The sequence below is a fragment of the Saccostrea cucullata genome, unplaced genomic scaffold (genome assembly GCF_032062105.1).
Source record: "Saccostrea cucullata isolate Sc308-1 unplaced genomic scaffold, CSIRO_AGI_Scuc_v1 ctg969, whole genome shotgun sequence".
Taxonomy (NCBI): domain Eukaryota; kingdom Metazoa; phylum Mollusca; class Bivalvia; order Ostreida; family Ostreidae; genus Saccostrea; species Saccostrea cuccullata.
The window spans coordinates 231,069-238,746 of NW_026932596.1; the positions used below are offsets into that span (position 1 = coordinate 231,069).

The window sequence follows — 7,678 nt, forward strand, 5'->3', positions numbered from 1 at the left end:
ACTTATTTAATGAAGCTCCCAGGGAATATGGCACCAAAGGGGACTTGGGGAGCGTTTGGGGAACATCTGTAACGGTCCCCGTTACAATTAGCACTAGTTATTATTATTATTATTATTTTTCTTCTCGGGAAAATTTTGTCCGCGAATGATCTAGTAAACTACACATCCAATTTAGGTGAAATGTTTTTAGGGTTAGTAGACATGTTATGTAGATTTGCGGAATCAAGGTCATTTTGCGCGCACGTGCTTGCAAGAGCGCGCACGTGCAAAACGTGAAATGACCAATATATTATGGATTTAACCGTAACTTTTCTATTTTTTGACGAAATGTTTTGAAACTCATAATGTAAGGATATATTAGTAGTATGCACAAGATGTCATGGTCAAAATAGCAAGATCTCACGTGCATGCACGTGCGCTTCGCTCTGAATGGCTGAAACTAAAGTCTCAATATCTTTCTTGTTTTTTGACGAAATCTTTTGAAAGTTTGAACATAGCCATGCATTAGGATATCCTACAATATGATATATAGCAATTATCATGAAAACACGTGCATGCACGTGCGCTGCAATCTGATTGGCTGAAACTTTAAATAGCTATAACTCCCTAGATTTTCAACCAAACAGGATGGGGTTTGGAACATAGATATATGTAATGGACTTGTACAAGAGGGTATGGTCACCATGCACAGGCACACACGTGCGTGTACGTGCGCTGCAATCTGATTGGCTGAAACTTTAAACAGCTATAACTCCCTTGGTTTTCGACCAAACAGGATGGGATTTGGAACATAGATATATATAATGGACTTCTACAAGTAGGTATGGTCACCATGCACATGCATACATGTACGTGTACGTGCGCTGCAATCTGATTGGCTGAAACTTTAAATAGCTATAACTCCCTTGGTTTTCAACCAAACGGGGTGGGATTTAGAACATAGATAGATGTAATGGACTTCTACAAGAAGGTATGGTCACCATGCTCATGTATGCATGTGCGTGCATGTGAAATTGGTAAAATCAAAAATACACTTGAATGAGCGTTTTTTTTTATACTTTTGGATTAAGTACTTTAATATTTAGCATATCAAAATACATGTATTTAGATTTTGTAGACAATATGATATGTTCATTACGCACGTGCATTCACATGAGCAAGTGTGCAATTATAAAATTTGAATGAACATGGTACACTTCTGGGTAAAAGTTCTTGAAGTCTCAAATGCATAGAGTTTATCTTATTTAATTACGCTTACAGGGAATATGACTATGAAAGGGAGGTTGGGAGCGTTTGGGGAACATCTGTAACGGTCCCCGTTACAATTAGCACTAGTTCAGTACAACTTCATCTGGAAGGTCAATAAAATTTCTGGAACAAAACAATGATGACATTAGACTGAAATGCACACACTTCTATTTACTATTTTTTTTTTCTACAAAACATTTAAAAGTTTTTCCATCATTTTAATCTTTTTCATCATGCATTTCTTTTATTTCTCTCATCATGTTTCTCTGTAAATCGACTTGTCTTTCCTCGCAGTGCTCTAACCATTCTGTGGCCTCAGATGGCTTCCTTGTTGGATTTTTTTTTTACTGTTTTTGGTAACTTTTTCTTTTGATCTGTTTGGCTGTTCATCAGAACTAGAACAGGATTCCGGCGATTGAGAAAACTTCCACTGTGATATCTGTCAAGCTTCCGATCGTAAATTTTGGTGTTCAAGCCTTTCATAATACAACACACGAGTCGTGTTCGAGTTATTTTAATGATTAATTTTATAAATTCAACCCGAGAGTTGCAGCTCAAGTGTAAATCAAATACACCCTGGATGACAGTATTGCCATGTACACCGAAACAATAAGCCAGTTCCATAACACGTGCAGAAGCAGTGTTTGGAGATTTTTTAATTAATTTGAGCATGATTAAAATAATTATTACTTAAAAACTAAAAGATGAATATTTTGAATATGGAGTAGCCCGTACCTTATCTTTTGTTAGTTAACAAGTATCCACAATGTGCTAATGTACATGTACAGTGTATTAAATTGAAAGTTAACCTTACATGTTTGACACTTTTCCCCCTCCCATCCAGGCTTGCATTTCATACATGTTCCATTGATAATATCACATTCTCTTCCAAAACAATTAATGGGACAAGTTATATCACAGTTTATCCCGTATTTTCCTCTAGAGCATCCTGTTAAAGAAATAATTTAGAATATTTACTAAGAGACAAGCAAGTTAATTTGTAAAAAAAAAAAAAAAAAAAAAACGATTTTTTTTTATTTACCGTCAACTATCATCTCACACAACTGAAAGAAAGACATAGATTCATATCCCGCTGGATACTTTACTCCATTCAGTCTTTCATTGTAGTATATGACATATCTACCATATCCTGTACATTTTGTCTTGAAATCCAGTGGAGGTAATTCTGGTCCGTCTTTGTAGCACATAAATCCGTCTTCTTTTATAGGTGAATTTGAAAGATAAAGAGAAAATCCAGCAAATCTCCCCCTTTGTCTAAGAACTAAAGAAAGAAGTTGGTAATTTGAAATTAAAACACCTAAACAAGGACATAAGGATATGCATTTTTAATAATTTCAAGATGATGAATCAATGAAATAATGATAATTATATATTAGTGTAGTTCAAGTTCAAGTATGCAAGTTTTTTTTTTTTTTTTTTTTTTTTTTTTTTTTGCAGAAGACATTGATTAAAGCTATAAATTTGTGTTTATCCTTTTTAAGGAGAAAGGGGGAAGGTGTTGTAAATATGTATAAGCAAGATGAATTCTTGAGAGATCTTATGTTATGACAAAAAGGAAAAGAGGGTAGGCCATGTGTGGCTATACAATTTCAATTTTCTTTCTCTTCTTCATCGGTTTACTTGGGCACAATAAAATGCTACTACATGTACCAAGCAACATGACAAAATATGTATATTTACAAGCTTATCTGTTATCGAAAAGCAGCCATCAATAATGTAAATAAATATTTATTACTTAAACTTGCCATATGCTTGGCCCATGTCCAAAAACTGTATTCTTATGCTGTAAACACTGTTGATATTACCCAGATCCACGTACCACCAAGCCCTATCACTTTTACTACTACTAGAACCAAATGAATCAGTCATCGCACAAGTTGCAGGATTCCCGTCTACGGCCATATCTGCCTCAGAACCAACCCGACTTATAGTTGTACTTTGAAATGCCGGTTGATTATGAGATAAAATATCTAGATTGATAAAATTGAAAAAATCTACATGTATTATTCAATTCTGTTTTAAAAGCCTGAAATTTAGATAAAAGAATGATATTATTCATATACAACCATGAAAATGCGAGAACAAAATCAATGACCTTTTTCCGATAAGAACGTGTCATTACATAATTTGTTATTATTTTTTTTATTTTAAGGGGTCCCGACCCTCTGCTATCAAATTTCAGTCAGAAAATTTAATATTTCTAATGTTGATTTTCAAAAACAACAAACATTAGAGCCACATGGAAAATAGTTTGATGTATGAAGCACAGCTTTTTTTCAGAAATGATTTTTATGTCAGATCATGATATGAAGAAATTTCAACATAGAGAACAGAAACAGTAACGATTGATTATCATTACATTTAATTTGAAATATGAGGTGTATATGAAAATAATACTTAGTATAATACCTATTTAAATATTGTCAGAAAACACCATGAAGTGATGGTTCCTAAGTCAGAAAATTACGATGTTGTATGTGGTTGTAAGAAAAAAATACACCTCTGAGGAGGAGTTATCTTTCTTTTAAACATTTCTTCATATAAAAAAAATTCCATACTTAAAATTCTGTATTAAGTACTTGAAACATTGAATCATTACTAAAATGGTCTTTTAAGAAATACAACTTATTCAATTTAAGGATGGATTCTTGTCAGCATTTTACGTCGTCAATGGGTCTCCATAGATTTTGGAAGTCGTAAAATGCAAATTACATATTTAATCAATCTGAATAAAAAATTATTGTTTTATTTATTAGTTTATGTATTGTTGAGTCTATTTCTATTTAAAAAATTAAGTTGTTCGTGATTTTTTTCTTTGATTTGCGACAATTGCCATAAAATGCGCAGTTCCGTAGCGAATGTCAACATGTCCAGGTCGTTTCCCGTAGACCCCTAACGCCAAGAGGATTGTTTTGTAAAATATACAAGCCGTAAACATTATTGAAGCATTGTAGAAGCCCAGGGATGATTAAAACAATTTTAAGTCACCCATTTCTTTATGCTCGGGACACCCGATCAACCAAAGGAAACTTGAACTGTTGAAGGTCACAAACAATGAACATGCGAGATTGCAGACCCACGTTGCTTCGATCGCCTGAATTCATTTCGGGTCACTGTGCAGTGAGATTGTACATGTAAGTTAGTTATGTATGTCTGACAATTTAATTTATAATTTAGAAATTGAATTACGTGGTTTTTACTGATAAATGGAGATTCGCAAGGATATTATAGATTGATGTATTTCGTATGATGTTCCCGGGACTGTTCAACATTTGAGGATTAAAATTTATCATTTCCGTGTGTTCGTCAGTTTTATGAATAATAATTATTCACAAAAATGCTTGTATATAATTACAACAAGTTACATTACTAACTAGCCTTATTTGTTAAAGACACAGCAATCATCAAGTTGTTAGAAAAGTAAGGTGTTCCGTTGGGGTACAAATCAAAGTGAAAAATGAGTATATATTGTGTGGCAAAATCAATAACATTGAGACAAACAGTTGTCTAATTTATGGAGCAAAATGAAACACAATGGTCCAGAAATTATTTATATTATTGTATTTTTTCTGTGTTTTTAGGTTTAATATGTTTTTTTAGTACAAATTTAAATAAGACATTATACATTGTTATACAACGTGGTGTAATGAAATAAAATATATTTATTAAAAAACTTCATTCATTTTTTTTATAAATCAATAAATGAAATACAGATAAGTTTGAATGTTTAATCTTATAACTGGTTTTTGTTAATTCAAAAACAATTGTCTAAGAACTGTTCATGTTTAATTCTTAGGAGCAAACAGCCCTACAGTACTTAATTTACCCAGGAGTAGACTACTTGTAGTTGAAGGTAGACTGAAGGCCAGACTTAGCCAGGATGATTGAGCAAAATCTGCTTGCAGATGGACTAATGAGGTACATAATTATAAGAAATATGAACACAACTGTATCTAACTATTATATAAATAGTGCATGTTTTTGAGGGCTACAATCCAAATTGACACCCCGAGGAAAACCATTGTCAACTGATACAAGGGATGTCAATTTTAAATATTACTGACTGAGTTCAAGGGCAACTTGCGTTTTATCAGACCCAAGATCCAAAGTGTCTGCCTGAGACAGATAGGCCAAAGGCAGACAATTTGGTTTGAGGATCGACGAAATTTAATTGCTTGAGAACACAGTCAGTAAATGTTTTGTGATACCTTTCATTTTAATAATTAGTTAGATGTATATCTATCTTGTACTGTCTTGAACTTCACGCCCGTCACTGCTAAACATCAAAAAATACATATTATATTAAGCTCCTGACCACCAATTGTGTGATGTATATGTAAGCGGTCCAACATTTCATCAACCGGTCCAACTTCTCACTCAGTGGTTTATTTAATGTCAATTGTTTTATGCCCGCTCAGCAAAACATTAGAAATGTATAGATTTGTATAGGAACAAATTTTTAAAAGTATAACAATAAGAATTGTTAGATGCATCTAAACTAATCAGATTTTAGTATTTACCAGGTAACTTGAAAGTATAATACACTGTAACATGTAATGCAGCATTTTTACTGCTATGCATATATTTAATCCTTTTTTTATAATTGTAGGCAAAAAAATTGGACTCTCAGGCGGTGAACAGATGTTCAGCAAGAAATTCGCACATCAAGTGAGTGGTGAACTAAAAAGATTTTCTCATTTTTCAGCAAGTTAAGATTTTTCCTCAAATTCATTAAAATCATATCTGAGAAGCATTTAAACAAATAATATCAGATCAATATTCAAAAGAGAAAAGGTTCATAATTCACCAAACTAAAATGTTATCAAGTTATTGTTGTTTTTGATGATTTCAGATGCTGTGAATTACACTGATATCCCCCCCCCCAAAAAAAAAAAAAGAACAGAGAGACCAATCATTAACAGCTTGAGACTTGGTGCACATAACCTTGCTACAGAAAAGGGGATTTGCCTATAAACACTCCCTAATGAAAGATTTTGTAAATTATTTGTTACACAGGAGAGATTTAAGATGTATTTCGTTTTTATTTAGCTACCAAAAATACAACAATTATAAGTTAACTTTTGAAAGGAAGTTGATGTATTTTTTTCTTGAAAGGAAAAGTATCAAATTTGTCTCAAATACCTTTGATAGTCAATGTACAGAAATACTAAAAATAACACTTATTTATTAAGAAATACCATATATTTAGAAATCTTTGTAATACATATTTATTGTGTATTATTGTGTAAATTATTATTGTGTGATTTATGTATAGCCTCAAAATCTTGATGCAGTGTATTGTATAAAATTGTATGAACAATTGGTGATTCTTATACTAGTATGTTGCACCCTTGACAATTATTGTAATTGTGTTGGCGCTGATAAATATTTATATACATGTCATATATTAGTTCATGTACAAAACATAATTATAAAGATTCTATAATATAACATAAAGTTTTGGCCTTTAACTCAGCAAAAATATACATGTATTTCGTTCGCGAACCTTTACTTTTTTTTGTAATAATGAAACCAGTATATTTTATAACAGAGGAAATTCGGATTGAATTTTTAAAAGTTTTTTGGAAACATGGCAATAATTTCAGCAATTATTTCCAAAATAAAACATCATATCACATTTTAGAGAAAATCTATTATCTAACCGCCTGTCCTGTCTCTTATATTATTAGCCTATATGATAAATTGAAAGCATATTTTCTTTTTTCAATGATAATTTTTAAAATGAGGAAATTCGAGCTAACCTGGCAATTCAATAAATATGAATACCCCTTTATTTTTTTGTTGTAAATGATTCATTCAACATCTACGAGGGTTGTCCCAAAATTCCGTAGACAAGCGGCGTTTTTCAGTTAATTGACGACACTGAGAAATGAAATTTTCCTAAATCAAAGAACACATAATTTGTGATAAAAATATATTAAAATATAAAATATTATCCAAGTTAAATTGATTTAGTGGAGATATCTTGTATCAAAAAATCGGGAGGCGGCGCAGTGTCAAAAACAACAAAATGGAATAATAATAATTAATTTATAATTGTAAAGTATATACGTTTCAAAATAAATTTTCGGGGAAAAAAATATATAACAATGCTTGAAAAATGTTCCTCTATTTTCCCTCAAAATTTCTTGATTATGACGTAATTTTTGGAGATTTTATGACGTTTTCTGCGACGGTTTGGTGTGTTCGATTTGACAAGAAATGGCGACGTCAACGTCAGGGGCGGCGCACCGGGAAGTTATAAAATTCTGCTTAGAGCTGGGATTAACGCCTACGGAGACGCATAAAAAGCTAAAGTTAACAGAAACACACAGAAATGTGTCCCGTGCTTTGGTGTTCAAATGGCACAAGAGATACGCAGACGGATATGAGGATACCAAGACTGAAA

At 32.3% G+C, this 7,678-nt stretch overlaps 1 long non-coding RNA gene across 2 annotated transcripts; it reads left to right on the forward strand.

Moving 5' to 3' along the window:
• The first annotated feature begins 4,180 nt into the window (after window positions 1-4,180).
• Window positions 4,181-7,090, forward strand: LOC134235550 (uncharacterized). Of its 2 annotated transcripts, XR_009985430.1 has the most exons (4): window positions 4,181-4,403; window positions 5,066-5,187; window positions 5,879-5,937; window positions 6,122-7,090. It is a non-coding gene; the product is annotated as an uncharacterized LOC134235550 (long non-coding RNA). The 2 variants fall into 2 exon arrangements; XR_009985431.1 differs by lacking the exon at window positions 6,122-7,090 and having other exon boundaries at window positions 5,879-5,984.
• Window positions 7,091-7,678: the final 588 nt, after the last annotated feature.